Source organism: Sturnira hondurensis, unplaced genomic scaffold (assembly GCF_014824575.4).
Source record: "Sturnira hondurensis isolate 20B ecotype Veracruz unplaced genomic scaffold, ASM1482457v3 Scaffold0014384, whole genome shotgun sequence".
In the NCBI taxonomy this organism is placed as follows: domain Eukaryota; kingdom Metazoa; phylum Chordata; class Mammalia; order Chiroptera; family Phyllostomidae; genus Sturnira; species Sturnira hondurensis.
The window spans coordinates 4,099,978-4,112,618 of NW_028087015.1; the positions used below are offsets into that span (position 1 = coordinate 4,099,978).

The 12,641-nt window shown below is 38.2% G+C and overlaps 1 pseudogene; it reads left to right on the forward strand.

Annotated features, from left to right (window-relative positions):
- Positions 1-10,201: 10,201 nt before the first annotated feature.
- On the forward strand, positions 10,202-10,314 carry LOC118998898 (uncharacterized; annotated as a pseudogene).
- Positions 10,315-12,641: the final 2,327 nt, after the last annotated feature.

Below are 12,641 nucleotides of genomic sequence, written 5' to 3' on the forward strand. Positions count from 1 at the left end.
TACAGAAGAAAGGATGAGGAAACTTGCAGACAGGTTGATAGGAACTATTACTATGGAAGCACCGAATAAAACCAAAAAACTTGAGTGATTCAGTGACCTGTGGGAGAGTACCTGAAGTCTGAGTCCCAGAAAGAGAGGAGAGAAAGAGACACTGAGGCTGAAAGGAATATTTGAAAAAAATAATGACCAAACTTCTCCAAATTTTATACAAATTATCAATTCACTTAACAAATCCCAAGCAGTTTAAATGTAAGGAAAACCACACCTAGGCACATCATAGTCAAAATTGCTGAAAATCAAAGATAGCAGATAAGTTCTTAAAGAAGCTGGGAAAAAAGCCCACATTACATACAGGAGACCAAAAATAAAAATGATCTCTATTTCTTACCAGAAATAATACAAACCAGAAAAACAATGAAACTACATCATTAAAGTTCTGAAAGAAAATTAAGTGTCAGTGTAGGATACAGATAGAATTATAGATCAATGAAACAAGATAGAAAATCTTGAAATGTCCCATATTATAGTTATGTTATCTGTTAGTTTTTGATAAAGTCATGAAAGCAATTCCATGGAGGAAAGAAAAGCCTTTTTCTTTCTTGTTCTGCTAAATGATGCTAGAACAACTAAATCATTATTTGGAATCTTTTTATCTTCCCTGTGAATAGTAATGTAGAGCATACTTTCATTTGTCTACCGACCATTTGTATTCTTCCATTGTGAAGGATCTGTTGTTAAAGTCCTTTGCCTATGTTTACTTGAGGCTGTTTGTATTATTATTATTATTATTATTATTATTATTATTATTATTATATTTGACACTGTACTTAAAAAGAAAAAAAGAAAGGAGATGAATCATAAACCAAAACATAAAAGTTAAAACTATAAGTTTCTAGAATAAAAAAATGTAGGATATTCTCATTGCCTTGGTGTAGGGAACATCTTATATAGAAGACCACAAACATTCACCCTAAAAGCAAAAAAATAACAAACTGGATCTCATCAAACTTTAAAACAGGTAGTCATTAAAAAACTCCATTAAGATAATGAGTAGTTAGTACTCACTCAGGAAGAAAATATTCACGTGACATATTCTGAATACATGGTCAGAAATCAAGTAAAAGTTTGCTCAACATCACTATTTGTAGAAAAATATACATTAAAAAACCAAATGAGATACCACTTCACCATAAACGTGAACACATTTTAAAATGTGAGAGAGAAAATGCCAGAGAAAATGTTTCATCAATCGCCTCTTGCTTACCACTCATTGGAAAGAGTTAACGATGAGTACTGAGGTACCACTATATATATATAATGCTTACAATAATGCCTGGTAAAACATAAGTAATATATTTATAAGTTACTATTACAATTCACATTGTCATTTCTAATATTTCATTTGTTTAAGGTACTATGAGTCATTCTGCACAAATATTTCTGACATTCTGGAATATATTTCAGAATGTTGGCAATAATACCTCACATGCATAGAGAAGGAGTCTTTTCATGTATTCTTTAGCCCTGCTGTTAAAAAGCCTTTGCAGCTGTTTCTACTCAGGAAACCCCTGGATGCTCCGCAAATTCCCCATCTGTGGTTTCCCTGCCAGCTGACTTCTAAATGGTCGGAAATTTTCCTTTCCATTCAATTATCTCAAATTTTAAATACAGCTAATTAATCCCTTGATCACATGGTATAGAATTAGACTGCTTTCATCGTCCCCCTCCCTCAAGAGATCTTAAGCTTCCACAGAATATAACATTTAAAGCACATTTAAATAGAACAAAAGGTGGTTTCAAAAGTGGTTTTGTGGTACTACCCCCAAAACCCATAGCCCAAAGCACTCATCTCATGAAATCAAACAAGAATAATCGTTCACCTGAATTCTTTAGGGACCTGCTTCACCTACATGGTACAGCCACAGTTTCAGCTAAATAGCAGGGTGCAAATACCCAAGAATTACCTTCTTCAAGTGACAAATAGAAACCAAACACTCCACTAGTAATGATATTGAATACAAAGGCTAATTTATTTTCTTAAAGAAATTTTGTTTTTTACCTTATTTGGCTTAGAAGAATACATTCACTGATGCAGACAGATGCTGGTGAGTGAAATGCAAATGGTCAAATTGCAGAGTTGAAGGTGACTCTTTCAACCTATCATTGCAGGGGAAGTCAGCTGAACATCATCTCCTGGCTCTTATCTGTTTTTATAGAGATTTCAAAGTGGAAAACATTCTATATTCTGGATGGTGCAGGTCTCATTTCTAAGACAGTGCTTATAAAGTCGACAGTAGCTTAGAATAAAGACCACAGGAGACTGGAAGACCAAATTCTTTTATTAAATTAGCAAAAAATGAAGCTACATTCTAATTCTAACTTACTTTGGTACAATAATTCTGCTTTTTTAAAAAATTAGAAATAATGAAGTGTCCACCAGTTGGCTGGCAGTAGTCTCATTACCCCAATTCCATGTAATTACTATGATCAAGCAAAGCTGAACAACAGCTGACCCAGATGTTATTAGTCTGTGTTCCCATTTTAGATAGTATGCAGGGTGCACAACCATTTTTTTTTTTGCTCTCCACTGCCAGGAACATGGGCACTCTATACTCAATTTATGGTCAGAAAACTTTTGAAGTTAGATACCACATCAGATAAAGCATCCGCTATGAAAGTCTTTATCAAGAGACAGGGTTAGCAAGAGTTTCCATAGTTATACCTTTTGGCACTTGGAATTGCTCTTCTTAAACAAGAAATTTCCTTTAACATGCCTTTTGACCTGGCAATTCCACTGTTAGGAGTATATCCTAAGAACCCTGAAACACCAATCCAAAAGAACCTATGCACACCAATGTTCATAGCAGCACAATTTACAATAGCCAAGAGTTGGAAGCAACCTGGATGCCCATCAGTAAATGAATGGATCAAAAAACTATGATACATTTACACAATGGAATTCTATGCAGCAGAAAGAAAGAAGGAGCTCCTACCCTTTGCAACAGCATGGATGGAACTGGAAAGCATTATATTGAGTGAAATAAGCCAGGCAGTGAAAGACAAATACCATATGATCTCACCTTTATCAGGAACCTAAACAACAAAACAAACAAGCAAGCAAAATATGACCAAAGACACTAAAATACAGAACAGGCTGACAAGGACCAGATGGAAGAGGGGAGAGAATCACAGGGGAAAAGGGGAAGGATACACAGGAACAAGTATAGGACACATGGACAATAACTAAGGTGGGGGGTGGAAATGGGAGGGAGGTGGGGAGCACTGGGGGATGGGAAGGGCTGGGAATATAAGACAGAAAACTGTACTTGAACAATAATTAAATAAATCTAAACAAACAAACAAAAAGAAATTTCATTTTAAAAAGCCTTTTTTTCAATTATATTTGAATGGTTTCCCTGGAACTACATTTCATGGTAAAACTCCTAACAAGAAAGCCTGAGGTCTATACAATTATAAAGATACAATCCTTAGGAAGACCAGACAGAAATATTAAACATGTTTATTGCACCCCCCCCCCCCAGTTAAGGAGTATACTGGAAAATTAATACATAAGAGTAATTTTATCTTAAAAACATTATATTTATTTAAATTCACTAAAAATGTCTACGTTTTTGTTTGGTATGGAATGCTCTGGTATGCAAATTGCTCTTTCACACGTAACATCATTTCAGGCAATAATTTACCAGACTTTATCACTCAATTAGAGAATTGCTAGAAGTTCTTCCCTCAAAATGTTACACAAAACAGGCACATTTAAAGTATTCCTATAAACTCAGAGACTGATTTCAGGAAAAATAAACCCACCAGACCCCAAATACCCATCCCACTGTCCACCTACCCAACCAACCACACTTTGTTTATAATCATCAGCCTTTCAAACTTCATCAGCCAATCATGCCCAGCACTAGATTGTATAAGAATGATTTAGGCAAAGCAACAAACAGATATTATAAAACTAAACAGACAATAAAGTCCCTCTTAAATAAATGCCCTGAAGGATAAAGTGCCTGACACTTCAGCTTTTGATTGTCAAGGCACCCATCTCAGTAAATGTATTATGGCTGTATTATGGCTGTATGGCACAGCTCCTGGTAAAACAACCAGATAAGAAACCAGGCCACCCTCACCCATGAAGTTCCCCTTTAAAAAGCCCTGGGAAACCTAGATAACTGACCTCTTGAGTAACTCCACTTTCTGTGTCCTAACTCCCCCTTATGTTTTAAATTCACCAACAAAAAGTGAACCCGCAAAACCCTAGGCACCCCAACCTTGTACCCAGTGAAGGCAGAGATCAGTTCTCCACACTTCCTCCACCTCTCTAACCTGGATCTCACCGTGACACCCTTGAGGATGCTGTGTATCATCCAGTATCTGTGAGTAATGCATTTTTAAAAAAGTTTCTGATGGCTATTGCTGAGGTGCATGTTGTAGTCATAATAAGTCACAACACTGGCTCTGGTAGGGGTGGGGAGCTGCCTCAAACACAGTACAGCCCAGGTGAGTGCCTCCGGCATTCCTAGCCCAAAGCACCACTTTCCGTAGGCTGAGACTGAGAAGAAACACATCCCTAAAGAAATTTGCTTCTACTGTTTTTTCCCAAAAATCAAATGAAAAAAGAAAGGTTTTTTGATGTATAACTTTTTAAAATTTTTTTTTGCAAAAAATCCAACACAAAACAAAACTGTGTTGAGTAGGGAAATGTGTCTTCAGCAATTGTCATAAAAACATTTTTATTTTTTGTCAAATATGAGTTAAGTATCTAACAAATCTATAAATGTCATACATCTCTAAAGACATCTTACTAGCACAGATTAGAAACACCAACTTTAAAATGTGTTAATGTTCAGTTATTACTTAAAAATATAGTTTGTTGGCTGAGGGGTGCCTCATCGCATTTCCCCCCTTTTTAAACTTGTATATTTATTATTAAATATACAAACAGTGTAACCATATTTAAAAAATTTGGGATGAGGAGAAAAAAACAAAAACATGATTACTTAGTTTGACACAATCGCTTCCTTAAGAATCTCATAATTCTTTAAGGAAGAAAGAAAAAGAAAAAGAGAAAACAAGGAAGCCTGTTTTGGTGGGAAAGGAAGGAGCGTCAGCTTTTCTCTGGAGTGCACTTGCTAGTACCTCAGAGCCCACCTTGCCTGTGCCACTCCTGTGTGTTAATGGTAATGATGAGCTACTATTCCGATGGGCACTTCTTTTGTAATGTTATTCCCACCTGCTGGCCCTTTGAGATATTTCCCCACAAAGCTTCTGAAGGCAGGAAGCACCCTGTTGCGTTTTACATCTATTATTTTAAATTGTTGTAGACTATTTCTACTTCATTCCAGGTAACACATTCACACCAGACATTATTGACACCCAGAGATCTTCAGTCTTTTCATTTTCTGTATTGTTTTGTATTTTACAATCCTCCCTGTGTGAAGTTTGTAGATGTGTTTCTGTCACTGTGAACAGTCAACATTTCATCTTCTCTCCTTTCTTAGAATTGAAGTTCCTTGAAACGAAAGTATGCGTAGTTTATACTTAGTAAATAATATTGACCAAATTCCATTGTTCAAATATTTGAAACACCATAAAGGGAACATCAATATTTCAATGCAAACTAATAACTACTGTGCTTCTGAATATTCCTCTCTGCGACTTGGTTTCCTCACACACATATATAACGAAGGAGCCATCAGCCAGATTCTTACAATCAGCACCTGACTTTTTCTTATTATTTTTTTCATTTAATCTTTTTAAAATTATGTTTTATTGATTATGCTATTACAGTTGTCCCAATTTTTCCCTTTCCCCCCTCCACCGAGCACTCCCCACTCCCTGAGGCAATCCCCATCGTTCATGTCTATGGGTCATACATCTAATTTCTTCGGCTACTCCATTTTTTGTACTGTACTTCACATCCCCATGGCTACTCTGTGACTACCTATTGGTACTTCTTAATCCCCTTACCTCTTCACCCATTCTCCCACACCCCTTCTCATCTGGCAAACATCAAAATGCTCTCTGTATCCATGATTCTGTCTCTGTTCTTCTTCTTTGCTTAGTTTGTTTTTTATTTATTTTTTATTTATTTTATTTTTTAAAAGATTTTATTTATTTGTTTATATTTAGAGGGGAAGGAGAGAGGGAGAGAAACATCAATATATGGTTGCCTTTCGTGCATCCCCTGCTGGTAGTTGGCCTGCAAGGAACTGGCCTGCAACCCAGGCATGTGCCCTGACTGGGAATCGAACCGCGATCCTCTGGTTCGCAGGCCTGCGCTCAATCCACTGAGCTACACCAGCCAGGGCGCTTAATTTGTTTTTTAGATTCAATATTGACAGATATATATTTATTGACATTTTATTGTTCATAGTTTGATCTTCTTTATCTTAAATAAGTCCTTCTAGCATTCCTTATAATAATGTTTTGGTGATGATGAACTATTTAGTTTTTTCTTCTCTGGGAAGCTCTTTATCTGCCCTTTGATTCTAAATGATAGCTTTGTTGGGTAGAGCAATCTTGGCTGTAGGTCCCTGGTTTTCAGAATTTTGATTATTTCTTGCCAATCCCTTCTAGCCTACAAAGTTTCTTTTGTGAAATCAGCTGACAGGCTTATGGGAATTCCCCTGTAGGTAACTACTGCTTTTCCCTTGTTGCTTTTAAGATTCTCTCTTTATCTTTAATCTTTGGCATTTTAGTTATGATGTGTGCTGGAGTGGGCCTCTTTGCTTTCATCTTGTTTGGGACTGTCTGTACTTCCTGGGCTTGCAGGTCTATTTCCTTCACCAAATTACAAACGTTTTTTTCATTATTTTTAAAAATACATTTCCAATTTCTTCCTCTTTCTCTTCTCTTTCTGGTACCCCTGTGATGTTGGAACATCTGAAATTATTCCAGAGGCTGCTTATACTATCCTCACTTTTTTTGGCTTCTTTTTTTTTCTTATTGTTCTGATTGGTTGGGTTTTTTGCTTCCTTATGTTCCAAATAATTGATTTGATTCTAGACTTCATCCAGTGTGCTGTTGTTTCCCTGTAAATTGTTCTTTATTTCAATTAGTGTATTCTTCATTTCTGACTGGATCTTTTTTATACTGTTGAGGTCCTCGCTAAGGTCTTTGAGCATAAAGACTCCTTATAAGCAGTGTCTTTAGTTCTATATCTGATAGATTGCTTATCTCCATTTTTGTTTAGTTCTTTTTTACATCTGTTCTTTTATTTGGCCCATGTTTCTTTGTCTCCTTATTTTGGCAAACTCCCTGTGTTTGTTTCTATATATTAGGTAGAACTACTATGGCTCTGTGTCTTTGTAGGGTGACCTAATGTAGTAGGTGTTCTGTAGGTTCCAGTGGCACAGCCTCCCCTATCACCCAAGCTGGGTACTCAAGTTGCACCCATCATGTGGGCTGAGTACACCTTTGTCTTATAGTTAGTTGAGCCTTGATTGCTGTTGGCACGTCAATGGGAGAGATTTACCCAGGCCAGTCAGCTGCAAGGACTGGCTTTGGACCACTGGGCACCAACCTCCACCCTTTGTGGTGGATCAGCTGTGCAGGGACAGGGTGATGGTGATCTATATGGTCTGTAGCTGTCCACTGGGGACACAGGCTATGAGGTTTCCTGGGTGGTACAGGCTAAGGTTAGGCCCCACATGTACTCTGCCTTGGGCCACGCTGCATGAGGTAATAAGCAATCTGAGTTGGGTGCTAGTTTTGCTGGGTTTGGAGATTCCTAGGCAAAACCAAGCTGTGAATCTAGGCTGGCTGCTACTAGTACCAGGCCTTGGAACAAACACTTGAGCAAGAGGCTTAAAGAAAGATTAACGAGGCTGGCTGTTGCTTGTTTGATAAGATTTAGGAAGCTGTAAAGCAGGAACCAAAACCCACCATTCACATGGAAAAGTCACAGTTAACAGTTTGGTTGGGCCCTTTAATTGGATGGGAGGAATCTCAGGGGATATCCAGGATGGTGCAAACAGTGTTAGCCAGGTTGATGGAGTCTCTGATATGGCACCACAGACTGGTTCTGTGGCTCTTTGGGTGCAGGGTTTGGAAAAGGGACAATGGCCTCTGCCCACATTTCTGTATGGAAGAATTTATCCCCCAGACCCTGCCTTGATGTGAAATACTTCAGTTACTCCTTCTATGTTACTGGTGCCTTTCAAGTTGCTAACCCACTGCTGGAGTTCAGAGGGAGTGAGTCTGAATAGTCTGCATGTGGGTTTCTTAAGGGGGACTGCTTGAGACTCCCGTAGTTTCTTCCACCAACTCAATCCCTGCTGGGTTTTGCAGCCAGAAGTTATGTGAACTTATCTTCCTCATACTGGAACCATGAACTGGGGGGCCTGGTGTGGTGCTGGGACTCCTCGCTCCTAAGATATCCCTCCTAAATTTTTATCCACCACACATGGATGTGGGACCAGCCCATTCCTCCTCTCCTACCAGTCTGGATGGATGTGGTTTCTTTAATTCCATCATTGTCTGACTTTCATTCAACTCGATTTCTAATGGTTCTGAGTGATGATTGCTGTATATTTTAGTTGTAATTTTGATGTGCTTGTATGCAGAGATGAGCATATTTACCTATGCTGCCATCTTGACTGGAAGTTTCTGCTTCCCTTGTTAAAACAGAACCTGCTTGTTGGTTTCCCCTCTCGTTCAGTCTTTATCTAATAGTAATCTGATTTTATCCCCACTATTCCACTAAACCTGCTCTTGCTAGGTGACTAGCCAATGCCTTCTTGCTAATTTCAACAAGCACTATTCAATCCTATTTTAATGTGACCTCTTAGAAACATTCTGTACTGTAGATTATTTCTTCATTCCTGAAACACTTCCTTTCTGGTTTTCAGGGTACAGTGTTCCCTGTTTTATTTTCATTTTTTAATTTACTGATATTAGAGGGAGGGGGAAAGGGAAAGCTTGAGAGAGAGAAAAAGAAACATCAATTTTATGTTCCAATTGTTTATACATTCATTGGTTGATTCTTGTATGTGCCCTGACCAGGGATCAATCCTGCCACCTTTGCATGTTGGGATGATGCTCTAGCCAACAGAGCTGGTGGCCAAGGTTCCTCTGTTTTTTATGACCTCCCTGGCACTCTCTTCCTTGTGTCTTCTAAGTCTCCTTCCCTGCCAGATGTTCCATAAGATTATTTCCTAAGATTTGTGACCTCACCCACCAATCCCAACACTTTAGTCATTTTTTCCTGGGAAATATCATTTACTACCAGACTTTTGTATCATGATGATTTCCAACTCTGAATTTTCAGCACAGTTTTTTTGGAATTATAGACATTTTCATTTATATATCTCAAAAGCAAATCAAACTCCCCACACCCACATGGAATATATTTTCTTTTCCCCAAACTCTTCTGTATTGCCTATCTCAGTGAATGGTTTTCATTGTCCATGTTCAAGCTAGAAAGTTGAACTTTATCTATCCCTTTGCCGTACTCTGCTATTCAATCCGTTATCAAGTCAATTCTCTCTTCTAAACTTATTTCCCGCTCATCCAGTATTTTCTTCCTAGTTCCAGCAGCATCCTCTTTTGCCTGGGTTACTGCTCGCTATCTTGTTCTCTCTAATCCATTGTTGACAGGTTCATTTTCTAAAGAAAAATATAACTGTGGCACTGCCATGTTGAAGGCCCTTTGGAGTTTTATACTGTTCTCAGGATCAAGTCTAAAATCTTTACTAACAGTCTACAAAGCCCTGACGACTTTCCAGCCTTAACTCGCCTTTTCATCCCTGTGCTCCCACCATACTTGGAATGGGTGTTCCTGTTAATGGTTATGTGCATGTGCTGATTCCGGTCCCCCAAACACACTTGCCCTTGATGTGTCCCCATCTGCTTGCTTATCTACTCTTTAATTTTGAATTTCAGGCTGGATGTTACTTTCTGCAAGCGAGACCTTCCTTAAAAACACCACCTCCTCTCCCTAACATGACTATTCTCTACCTCTTACTCTTTTATCTCTGCCAAAGCCCTGCCTGTATTCTCCACTGGACTATAAACTCATAGGGCAAGGACTGGGTCTAGTTTACTGCTATATCCTAAGCCCCAAACACAGTGCCTGACATAAAAGGGGTACATATTAAATAGTTATATCCAGCTGAGCTAAACCATAAAGTAACCATTAAGATAATTTTTTAAAATTTTTTACTTAAAAAATTTTAATGTTATCGCTTCTCGGCCTTTTGGCTAAGATCAAGTGTAGTATCTGTTCTTATCAGTTTAAAAAATTTTAATGTTGTTCAAGTACAATTGTCTCCATTTTTAATAATAACATTCCATGATGTTGAATAATAGAAGCCCATGTTTTGGGAATAATTTTCTTAAAGATTTTTTATTTTTCTTATCTAAACTTAAAAATAAAGATTTACAAAGACACATCTCGTGTAGAGTTTCTAGTAAGATCCTTCAATGCATGACACCAAGAATTTTTGTTTCTGGAAACAACTTACTTTTTTAATACAAATGATAGAAACAATTGATCACACCTTTCAGATGTATTCAAATATGTGCTAATCACCATTGTATTAGTTTCTCAGGGCTGCCAATAACAAAGTAGCACAAGTTAGGTGGCTTAAAACAACAGAATATTCTGCTCTCACAGTTCTGGAGGCTGGACGTTTGAAACCATGGTGTCAGCAGGGTTAGCTCCTTCTGAGGGCTCTGAGAGGGGATCTATTCCATGCCTGTCTCCTCACTTCTGATAACGGCTGGAAGTCCTTGGTGTTCCCTGGCTGGTACTTGCATCATTCCAATCTCAGTCACCATCTTTAGATGCCAGTCACTGTGTGTCTCTGTCTTCACACAGCGTCTTCTCATAATAAAACCAGTCATATTAGATCAGGGGCCTACCCTACTCCAATATGACCTCGTGTTAACTCAATTACATCTGTTGTGACCCCATTTCCAAGAAGGTCACATACTGAGGTACTGGGAATCAGGACTTTGACATATCATTTTGGGAGACAATTCAATCCATAAAACCCATTTTAGGGTACAAACACATGATGGAGAAATCTATTTAACTCTTCTTTAGGAGAAATTAAAATGATCTGACAAAGACTCATCACATGGGTAACTTGGGCAGTCATATCAGAATTAAATTTTTAATCTCAAAAATAATTTATAATCATTGAAGGAAGTAAAATTAATTTAAAGATGTTTAAATAAAAAGTCAAATTTAATGCCTATATCCCTTCTGTAGCTATACCTCTTTGAAGTCTTTGCTATAAGCATCATGATTTGTGTCCCAAATATATATACAACATATGGGGTGATTTTTCTTCCTTCTTTATAAAATACAACGAGATTAGTCTACATATGTTACTCTGGAATCCAACACTATTTTCTAATAAAATTCACATTTTAGCTGTTGCTTAGTATTGTATAATATGAAGGTCCTAAAAACTTTTTCCTACCTTGTTTCCCAAAATACAAACAGTCCTAATCAGTAAAAGTCCTTGTTTAATTTATCCATGTACCAATGGAAACATTGCAATTTTAATTTTTAGAAAATCTTTGTGTTTTACATTATTTTCTAGAGTGTTCTAATTTTTTTTAATGAAAACTCTTCTATGTCTTTCTATCAATTCCTCAGTGAGCTTCGCCTCTTCTAGATGTTTAGCTTGGTTTTTGTCTTGGTCTGTTGGTATAACAAAATACCTCAGACTAGGTAGGTGGCTTATAAACAACAAATTTTTCTCACAGTCTGAAGCCTGGAAGTCTGAGGTCAAGACACCAGCATGGCTGAATCCTGCTGAGAGTCTTCTTCCTGGTTCAAAGCCAGCACCTTCTCACCATGTCTGTGAGGGGGTGGGTGAGGGAGCTCTGTGAGGTCTCTTTTATGAGAACACTGATCCCATCCATGCATAATCCACTCTCACAACCTAAGCACCTCCCAAAACCTCACTTCCTAACACTATCACTTTTGGGGATCAGTATTCAACACAGGAATTTGGTGGGGGACACAAACATTCAAACCACAGCAGTTTTCTTTAATTAGATTTTGTTGCCTTCAGTGAGTTTTAATTTTCATTCCTTGTCCATGGTTTTCTGAAAGTAGCTTAGGCTAATAGCATCTCTAGAGCCAGGAATATGGCATGCAAGTGAGGACTATGTGTGGAGGGAAGGTGGCCTTCAGCCCTCTTCTAAAACTTGAGCCTAAGAGCATCTCCACCCACATTTGCAGGTATCTTTCATGTCCCCTGGGCTTAGCATTTCAGAGCAAGTCACAAGCAGCCACAGGCAGACATGCAGTTTCTATTAGTTGGGATTCATAGGCTTCTACCACCTGAGTGTCCGAAAAGAGTCACAAAATCCTTTTGTTCTCTTTCACCTCTTTCCTCTTCCACTCCTCCTTCTCTCTCACCAAGTCCCATACCTGCTCTCCTCTAGAGACTGTGACTGACTACCTTTGGAGGCAGGTGACCTTTAGGCCCCACCAGCTTTACTATCTGGTTTTCACTCTGCCATAGAGGGGTGTTGGGGAGAAGAGAGTCAGGGGTGTGCTCAAAAGACTCCATCTTCCCTGAATGCCCCATACCTGCATTCTCATTTCTTAACCCCCAACTGAAAACCTTTATATATCCTGTGAATTCCATTGGCACTGA